Raw genomic sequence first — 9,871 nt, 5'->3', positions numbered from 1 at the left:
GGGGCGGGGCGGGGCGCTGCGTGAGGCGGCGCTCGGGCGTGTGGGCTGTCCGCGCTCCGTCCGTGTCCCCGCTCTGTTCCTGCTCTTTCCGCGCTCTTTTTACTGCTCTGTCCCCTTTATGTCGCCTCTCCGTCCTTTGAGTGTCCCCGTTCCGTCCTCGTGTCCGTCCGCTGTGTCGTCACTCCGTCCCCGCAGCCTCCCTGCTGTGTCCCCTTCATGTCCCCAGACTGTGCCCGCAGCGTCCCTGCTGTTGTCTCACTGTGCCCCTGCTCTGTCCCCGCAGTGTTCTTGCTTGACAGAACGAGAGGACACAGTCTTAAGCTGCGCCAGAGGAAGTTTAGGTTGGATGTTAGGAAAAAGTTTTTTAGTGAAAGAGTGCTAAAGTGCTGGAATGGTGTGCCCGGGAGGTGGTGGAGTCACCATCCCTGGATGGGATGTGGCACTCAGTGCCAGGGTTTCGTTGAGGTGGTGTTAGGGCATGGGTTGACTCGATCATCTTGAAGGTCTCTTCCAACCCAGTCATTCTCTGAATTCTGTGTGTTTTGTCCCCGCGGTCCCCTCGCTGTTTCCCTGCTCTGCCCAGCCTGCCCATCGGTCTGCTGGAACAAATGTGGTGTCACAGCAAAAGAGCAAAGGGATCCTTCACAATGCTGCTGTGGCCCAGGGCAGCTTTGCTAAGGAGGAAATCCTCCCGGCATTCCCAGCTGCTGCTTTCAGCCGGGGACAGGATTTCCAGCCACTGAGCTGTGTGACCCCTGAGCACTGAGCAGAGGAACAGCCGATGACTTTTGTGGGCAGAAGTGGGAGAAAGTGGAAAGTCCCTCTCAGACTGTTTTTCTGCCCATAGATATCAATCTTTGAACCATGAGAAGACAAAGCCCACAGCTCCTCCGCAACATTTCAGGATCCAAAAGTCAATGAAAGATGGAATAGAGACCACCAAGCCCACTGCTGTCCCTATTGCTGTCCACATCCATGCAATGCTGCTCCTGCACTGGCCCCAGTGCCCTGGCAGGCAGCCCTGGAGGGGTGAATCAGGCAGAGGTCAGTGCCCTCTCCCAGAGCCCTCTGTCAATGTGGTCTTTAGGCCATTCTGCACTGATCTGGTGTCCCTGACTAGCTCCAGCAGTGCTCTCCTTTCTTGTTTCTTTGTGATTTTAACTGCAGATTCTCCTTGGAAGGATGATGAAGCCAAGCTCTTGAAGATTCTTATTAAGGCTTGTTAGGGGAGGCAAGAGGCTTTTTGAAATGGCAGCTTCTAAGAAAATAAAACATCTGGCAGACAGATGTGCTGCTTCAGAGCTGTTTAGTGCCCAGGTACAATAGCACTTCTAGACAAGCTTTCAAATAGGGCCTCTAGGCGCTACCACAATGTAAATGTTTATTACCAGTACTGCTAATAAATGTGAACCAGAAATGCTCTGCTCTCACTGAGGGGGTACAGTCTTCTCTATCACAGTGGAGACTCATTTGTTGTTTCACTCCTTGTGTAGGGATAGTTTACAGTGCTTCAGTGTGGCAGCGGCATCCCGATGTTCACACAGTATTTTAAATATCACAAAGCCCTTTCTTTTCAGGTTCATGGGACTAAGACAAAGAAAAAGCAGTAGCTGCAACTACCCATGAATTTGATTCTGCTGTAGCAGAAAGGATGTGTGCTTTCTGTTTGTGTTCTCTGTGATTCAGGACCAAATACACAATGAGCTGGGACAACTCATAGTTAATTCTTTCCTCAGCTTTTTTGTTTTCCACATTTCAGACCCACGACTTCCAAATGAAAGACAGAAAGGGTGGCCCAGAGAGAAGAACCAAGACAGCCTTAGCTGGCATATGGTATTAGCTGACACTAGCACATGAAGAGAAATGTGTTATGAAGGGACCTATTGTGGACACCAGCACAGAAGAAGGGGAAATAAAGCATAAGAGGTAACTGAAACTGGGTAAAACTGGCTGTTTGTGCAGCTGCCCAGAAAGCAATTAGGATTAATTTTTAGATGGAGTGTCAGATAGGGTCTTTGTGTGTTTATATTAGCCACTGAAGAGTTAGGAGAGCAGAGCTGACTAAGAGTGCAATTTTGGGATTTATCCATGTGATTTAGGGTTTAAAGTCACTTTAGAAAGTGGGAATTAAGCTTTCAAGCCACTTAGGGTGACTTTTCAAAGGCATCTGAGTCAAGTACATTTGATGTTATCAGCATCTGCCTTAGGCATATGGGTAAAGCTATGTTAGTGCCTGGTATATTGTTTGCTGAGAGCACATGTGTGTGAATAATTTTCCTTCACTGATTTAAAACTCTTTGTCAGACTGCAGCAGAGAGGAAGCCCCAGCAGTAAGTGAACTACTTCCAGACAGTGCTGGTAATGGTCTTTATTCTTGCATTTATTAGATGATGGGTTCTCCACCATGATGTTTTGGTAGCAAGCAAAAATTATCATCTTCAGGTGATTTTCCTTGTAAAAATCCTCCCTCTTCTCTCAAAAGCCACTGGAAGGTATCAACAATATTTTAATAAAACTGTTCTTTGCTCTAGAAATGCCAGTGAGAACTCGAGTGAGAGACGCAGTGGTTGCTGCATGATGGCAAGTGATGTTTTTTGCCTCAATTGCAGATCAGAGGATATTTGCCTCCAAGGTAGAGACCCACTGGTTTTACTGGAAGCAGCAGTAAAATGTAATGCCAGTCAGCTTTCAGATAATACTTGAGCACTTGCAAGCCATTCAGTCTTTCAGTATTTTAAATTTGCATTGTATTTCGTTTAATGTGGCACATAAAAATTTTCCTATGAAAACAACTCAAAAAAAATTTTCATAAGCTTTTGTGGTTCAGTATTGGTGCTTTGTTTAATGTACTGTAGCAATGTTTCCAAACTTTGGGAAACACGCCCTGGAGCACTCCAGTTGTGTGTGAAAATGCTGCCTGGGTTAGAAGTACAACCACATGGCACAGCTCACCATGAAGGGCAGGCTCTGCCTGGTTGCTGTGTGTTGCATGACATTTATTGTGTGTGTGCAGAAACAGCTCTTCAGTGGGTGCAGACAGAGACCTGCATTACATCAACCATTTATTTATACTGGTTCACCTGGAGGCAAGGCATGGGATACAGAAATTGAGAGGAAGGAACACCTATTTTTGAGCATTGTAGCCCGTTATTAAAAATTCAGGAGAAAATCAATATTGTAGTCTCAAATCTTGTTGGTTAAGAAGCTCAGGGCAGGGATGTGTCTCTGGGGCTCAAAGCATAGCTGATTAAGTAGATGATGGTTTGGATGAAGTGTGGCTGCTCTCTGGAAAAATCTTTGGGGGGAGCTATGGCAAGAGACCAAAGGGAAGCAGGACATTAAGGTGCATTGACAGGGGTGCAGTGCAGCCCTGCTCTTTGTCATGAGTCCGTGGGGTAACACTCAGTTCAGTCTCTCTCAGGAAACCCATTCTGGAATCAACAGGAACAGCTCATGCAAAACCTTATTGCTTCGTTCATGCCAACAGATTGTCAAGGACTTCAACTCTCAAAGTCCTTCCCAGGGGAGATGAGGGTCTTTATTTCTATTTTATTGATGGAGAAACAAAGCAGAGATGTAAAAAACAACCCAAGGAACATCAGTCTGCCTCTATGGTCACTCCAAGAAAAGACACCAATGTATTCTGATTTTTGAATTGCAGTACATTAATCCAGAAGTAAGAGTTTGTTTCTGTGGTTTAAATCTTCAGGTGCAGCTGCAGATGATGCCTCTGATAGATGTTTTCCTTATTCTAAAGTCCGTGGAGCAACAGTAACACCTAGTGGCTGAATGTGCCAGTCTGGTCCTCCTTCCTTTCCTTCCTTTCAAGAAGTAGAGTTGGAGGGCACACGGTGTGATTGACAGCTTTGACTTGCAAGGCCAACACTTAGGATCTCCAGGGATTTGGTATTTTCCTTTCAAGCTCCCACCACATTCTGTTTTCTATTAAAAGTGGTAGATGAAATATGAAACTCTTCCTCCCACCTCCCAACCCCCTTCACTTTTCTGGCTTATGGAGGAGGTTGTTCCAGTCCATCTTGATCTGTAGGTGGGTGGGCTGTGAGTGACCAAGCCTACTGCTTCCAGCTTGGAGCACTCAGATTTCTGTAAGGAATCCAAGCTTTTTCATTTTCTTTTTTTTTTCTTTTGGTCTGAAAAGGATCAAGCAGATCATCTGGTGGAGGTTGGTGACCTCAGTCCATTTGATAATGTGGTGTTAACTTGCCTGCATTAAGGCAGACCAAACCAATCAGTTCCAAGAAGTACCATTTCCTAAAATGTGGTGTGTGGGATTGTTTGCCACAATCTACTGGGACTGCTAATTCAGCAGAGAGGGACCCCTAGAAAAACAGCATTAGGGAGGAAAGAACCCACAGATGTTTATTGTGTTAGCCAGAGAGCCCTTCAGAGGGTCTTCACTGCCCCTCACAGGGGAAGGTTTCAATTTTTCCATGGAAAAAGAAACATTAAGCAAAAATATTTCTGCTGAAGCCCAGATCATATGCATTTGTAAATAGAACCTCAACTCTTTGTGGGAATTACAGTGCTGAGACACTCTGGGTTTGTCATATTCATGCAGTTTAATTTTAGGTTTCTGGTTTAGGTATTCTGAATTACCATAGGAAGCATTTCTTTAGGAGAGTCTTCACTGCCTGCTGCCAGAGCCTGAACTCTAATTTACACTGTGGATATATGCTCTGTTACACATGACATTAACTTGTATCACCAGTCAAAAAATAGTATTTGCCTCCCTTCACATCCCCAGTTCTTCATCCAGCTTCCTCTCAATTACCTGTTTAGATGGAGCAGATTAAGCTGAAAACTAGCCTGATGCCTCTGGGATAGAAAATAAAATAAAATAATCAGCTCCATGAACCCATTTACTGCAAAACTACACAAAAGCCTGGTGCAAAAAGAAGGGAGGTAATGGGGACCAGTGGGGACAAGGCCAAGTGAGACAAAGATAGGACCTTTTGGCTGCTGTGGAGATGTACGTGGAATTAAAGCATGCATATATACATACCATTAGTCAGACCTCCTAAATCTGGTGTTCCCAATACCTGTTTGTGAGGGAAGGCAAAGAGAAACATACCCTGATGATGAGAAATGGGGAATTTTGTGCTGGCATGTGCTGGGCAACCTTTACTCTTAGAAGGAGTGTGGCAGCCTTGTTGGGCTGGGCAAAAAATCTTCCTTAATGTTTGCTAAAAATGCTGTCAGAGGTGGCAGACCTGAAAGCACTGAAAGAAGACAATCACAGGCTAATTGTTATTTGTGATTCATAAGGGCTCTTGGATCCTCTTCTATTAGACATGTATGCTTTTTGTTTTGAATACAGAATTTCAAAGTCAGCTTTGTTTCTCAGTGGTAGCTGTGGTGTTTGCCACCCGTGTTGGTCTGGGAAGAGACAGCATTTATTAACGTTGTCTGTTCTGGTTATTCACCCAAGCCAGACTCTCAATGACTTCATAGAAAGAAAGCAAAGCAGTGTGTAGTGTCTTTAGACAGACTGCCATGTACCCTGTAGGAGAGGAGAGCCTACTGACAGGAAGATTTTGTTTTCTCTCAGTTTCATTCTCTGGTTTGACTTATGTGTAACTTTGCAGTTTATGGCCAAACACAGGAGTTCCTTAACCCCATGATCCTTGCAAGCATTATGTTTCTGCTAACATCCTGGGTCAAATCAGCTGTCTTTTCACACGTCTCACATTCATTTTCATTTAAGGCTCAATTACCTCTTGGCAATATGCCACTTGTGACAACAGATTTATACCAGTAATTAGTATGTTTGGAGAAGTCTGGAATAAAATCTGTGCTCCTTTGCTTAGGTACCTGGATGCAGTGATGAATTTTTAACTCTACACCCTAAATTTTAAAATATTTATTCTTAATAATTTTGCCTCAATTCCCTTTAAAACCTAGTAAAAGTAGTGCATTAGTTTCCAATGCTTGGCTCACTTGCAAATTCCTCGTTTGAAATTCTCTCTGTAATATCTCTGGGCCACAAAAACCTGTGTGTGAGACTGGCCCTCTGAAAGGGAGCTGCCACTGCAGACCTGCTGGGACTGAACCTCTTTCCACTGCTGCAGGTGGGGCTTGAAGCACTGTGCTGTTCTTGGTATTTTAAACACCACGAGGAATGTCTTGGAAATATCAAAAGCAAAGAGACTGGGCACTCTGAAGGAGTTCATATTTAATAGAGATTGTTGATCATTTAGTATTAAATGGTTCATTATTTTATTGTTCTTCAATAATTTGAGAGCTTAAATCTTCTACTTTTGGCTTGGCTAGTGATGCTGTCTTGAGCTGGGTTATAAAAATACTGTGCTTCACATAAGCACAGATTGTTATAGTTTTCATCTTAATTAGCAAGCTGCAGATTTAGATGGATTAATACAATCACTCTTTCTTTCTTTTGCCATAGAAGTTCAGAAGTATAATCTGTCACTTGTGAGAACATAAAGAATTGGACTGGAAGCATTCCAAACTCTTTACTGTAAGTGTTCAAAGATTTAATGGAGTCCTCAGTCATAAAATCTTAAATTTGAACTAGACCTTTATATTCTCCATTCTTAAATTCACTATTTTTATGTCCAGGGGATTTCCTGTTATCCAAGTATGTACGGAGGCCCTTTATTTCCCTCTGTGTGTGTTTTTTAATTCAAATCAAATGTGTATGTCAGTGGTTGATTGCACTTAACCTCCTTAGGTTCATATTTCTTATTTAATTACATTACATTTTAAGGTTTAAGGCTATATATTTACTGCAGTTAATAGCAAGCCATATTTTAATGAAGCTGTTATCTTCTGCAAATATATACAGAACAATGGAGATGGATTGTATAGGACCTTTTGAAGAAATTGTATCTCAAAGCCATTTAAAATGAATAAACACAGTGGAGAGCTTTTCTTAATGCAGTTCTTCACCTAACACAGCTTCAAAATTCAAGAAATGAGTGGTTGGGTTATCAGGGCTCTTGTTCTCCTGATCCCCACCCAGGGACTGCACCTCTGTGGGTTGCAGACACAGCTGGAGTGTCCCAGTCCCAACAAACCAGAAATGCTCCAGAACTGCAGCTCCAAAGTCCAGTCACCTCCCAGGTACACTGGCCAGGATCCCCCTCTGCAGCTCAGCTCTGTACATCTATTGTCAGTCCTTTCAGGGAAGGTTCAGTACATGAACAATTATTATCTGATTTTACTGAAACATCTGAAAACAAGGGCAAGTATTACCTAGAGATCATGTCCAGAAAATCTGGGACAAATCTCCTGTGCTCCACTAGAATTCAGCCAGCTGAACACCTGTTTTCAATGCAGAACAGGGCATCACCCTATATTGGGGCACTGACTGGGTTTCTCACAACAATCTGAGAGTTAAGCACTCTGAATTGAGCCAAAAAATGTTGGGAGACACTTCTTTCCAGGCACACAGCAAGGCTGATACTCTTGTCCTACCATTCCATCACATACCAAAAATCTCCTTAGTCTGGTCAAAAGCTTTTATTTCTTCTTTTGGGCAACAATCAGTTTAAACATTTCATAGTATCTTGCAGATTTTATAATTTCCTTTCTGCCAAAAAACAATTTATATCTCTCTTTAGATTATATCTCATCTTGCTTCTTTTATTTTTATTTCTCTTCTTTCATTGTTGTTACTATTTATACCATGTCATTTTTATTCCATTCCTATTATCCTTACAATAGCCATGATACATAACAGAGCACTGAACCCTGTGCTACAAAGGGAGGCACTGAGAGATTTCCTGATGGCTCTGGTAGGTCAGGGAGTTCAACCAGATTCTTTCTGGGTGTAGACTGACAGCCCATGTGTCCTTCCTGCCTGAGACCCTGTGGCATGAGGGGCTGTGAGCCAGTGTAATCCCAGAGGATTATTTGGGGATTGGTTTTGCATTTGTAGAGAGATTGATCTCCCTTAGGCAGAAGAGAAAACAGAGAGATGAAGAGCATTTCTTGTGGTAAAAGAGATTTGTATTCTGTGTGTGGAGCTGGATATAAATAAAGTACAATTTAGTAGCTCCAGCTTGGGTCATTTAAAAATGGAAGAGAGGCCCTGGAAGAGGGATGGATTTTGGAAACCAAGCCCATTAGGTGTGGAATCCATTGCTGACAATAGAGTATACTGTGAACACCTAAGCTAGCGTTAGTATACATGTGCTTAGCCAAGAAATACTTGGAACCTGTTGCTTTGCAGTGACTTTATCCTTTAATGCCTGCAATCTTTCGTATTTAGCACCTTAGCTGCCTTTTTATTGCTTCCATGGAGGAATCTGTCAGGTTCAGAGAGGAGATTGGGTAGAGAGCCAGCTAAAGAGCAAGGCAGTGCCACTGAACAGTGCTGGTGTTTGCTTGGATGATTGCTCCCCTTGGAACGAGGAGACACAAATGTTCATAAAGGTAAATTGATAAATCTGGCAAATATTCTCTTTAAATAATTCCCAGAGCTCCCAGACTAACACACAGCTGTAGGGGAAAAATAAGGACCCCAACAACTGAACAGGATGTTGGGCTGCATTACAGTAAGAACAGAATATATATCAAGAAGGTGTTATTGTTATTACCTAAACCACTGGTGAGTTCTTGTTGAGAGTGCTCTTTTCAGTACTGCTCATTCTACCTAAGGAGGATGTGATTAAGGGATAAGGCAAGGAAAATGACACTAATACTGTGCCTTTCAGCTTTGAGTTATAAAGCAAGACTGAAGAGCTTTGGTATTATCTTGTTTTAAAAGAGATCTTGCAGTGATTTTAAATGATTTTAAAATAATGAAGGAGATTAATCACATTGAAACAGACAAAGTCTATGAAAACAAGAGTTACATTGGAAAATAGGATCTTGGGAAAGCAATGAAGACAGAGAAGGGAGAGGTTCATGTGAATGCTCCAATAAATATGTGATGTCAGTTATCAGAAGGGTCCTGTGAATCTGGATGTGCAGGGTAAGGTCAAGCTAAAACTGTAAGGAAAATAGGAGAGTGACAGTGACATTGTGACTGTTGGCAGTAACACACAGGCAATGGAAGCCATTCTGGAGCAGGATCTGGGAAACACCTGCAGCAAGGAGCAAAAGGAAGGGCAAGGATGCTGCAGGGTGGCACTGACTGACAAAGAATTTGCAGTGTGAAGACAGAGACTGACAGGTAAGCAGCTTGTGGAACAAGGCAGGAGAGAGAAGAGGGAGAAAGCACATGGCTGCTGTTAATCCATCTGAACTGCAGGCACCTAAGGTGAAAATACTGAAGGCAATTTCAGCTCTTAGCTGGGCAGGATCTTACTGTGGACATGGTGGTCCATATACAATGGGACCAAGTGCAACAAGTTTCAGCTTGCAGCCCACAAATTTTTGAAGGACCAAAGCCAAATTCTAGGGTCCTGTGAAAGCCAGCTAAGAAAAGCAGACTGTTGTGGTTAGTCCTTGTTGTAATGGCCCACAGAGAAAGTTCCTAGGAGATTAAAAAAAAAAAAAATCAATAAAAGCTGTAAAAATATGGCTAAAACGTTCAGATTTGCTGGACGGATGAAGGGGAACACCAGTCTCCCCACTTGCATCCCCACTGGTTTTTCTCCTTGGTCCCACAGGGCAGGTGGCAGTGAGGGTGTGCAGGAGCTGGGATGAGGGTGCTTATTTCCATAACTCCTTAGGTATGTGTTTTGTGTGCATTTACATGTGTATTTTGGGGAGTGAGCCCCCCCTCTTTTCTGTGACTTGCACAATACAGAAGGGGAACTCAGACTCCCACTCATACGGGGTTCCTCAAGTCAAGCAACCTTTGTCCATGGGGAAATTAGGAGAAATAGGAGGATTTAAGAGCCAGAGTACAAAGCTGAAACATTCTTTGGTCATAAAAGTCTTT

At 43.1% G+C, this 9,871-nt stretch overlaps 1 long non-coding RNA gene across 3 annotated transcripts; it reads left to right on the top strand.

The window, feature by feature from the left end:
* The first annotated feature begins 81 nt into the window (after nucleotides 1-81).
* On the top strand, nucleotides 82-9,458 carry LOC135283562 (uncharacterized). Of its 3 annotated transcripts, none has more exons than XR_010349286.1 (6): nucleotides 82-341; nucleotides 848-1,044; nucleotides 1,168-1,317; nucleotides 1,760-1,926; nucleotides 3,710-6,496; nucleotides 8,252-9,458. It is a non-coding gene; the product is annotated as an uncharacterized LOC135283562 (long non-coding RNA). The 3 variants fall into 3 exon arrangements; XR_010349285.1 differs by having other exon boundaries at nucleotides 3,710-8,415; nucleotides 9,021-9,458; XR_010349284.1 differs by having other exon boundaries at nucleotides 3,710-9,458.
* The last annotated feature ends 413 nt before the right edge of the window (nucleotides 9,459-9,871 follow it).

Source organism: Passer domesticus, chromosome 19 (genome assembly GCF_036417665.1).
Source record: "Passer domesticus isolate bPasDom1 chromosome 19, bPasDom1.hap1, whole genome shotgun sequence".
Lineage (NCBI taxonomy): Eukaryota > Metazoa > Chordata > Aves > Passeriformes > Passeridae > Passer > Passer domesticus.
The sequence above is the reverse complement of the archived record's forward strand: the minus strand, read 5'-3'. Positions and strand labels throughout refer to the sequence as shown.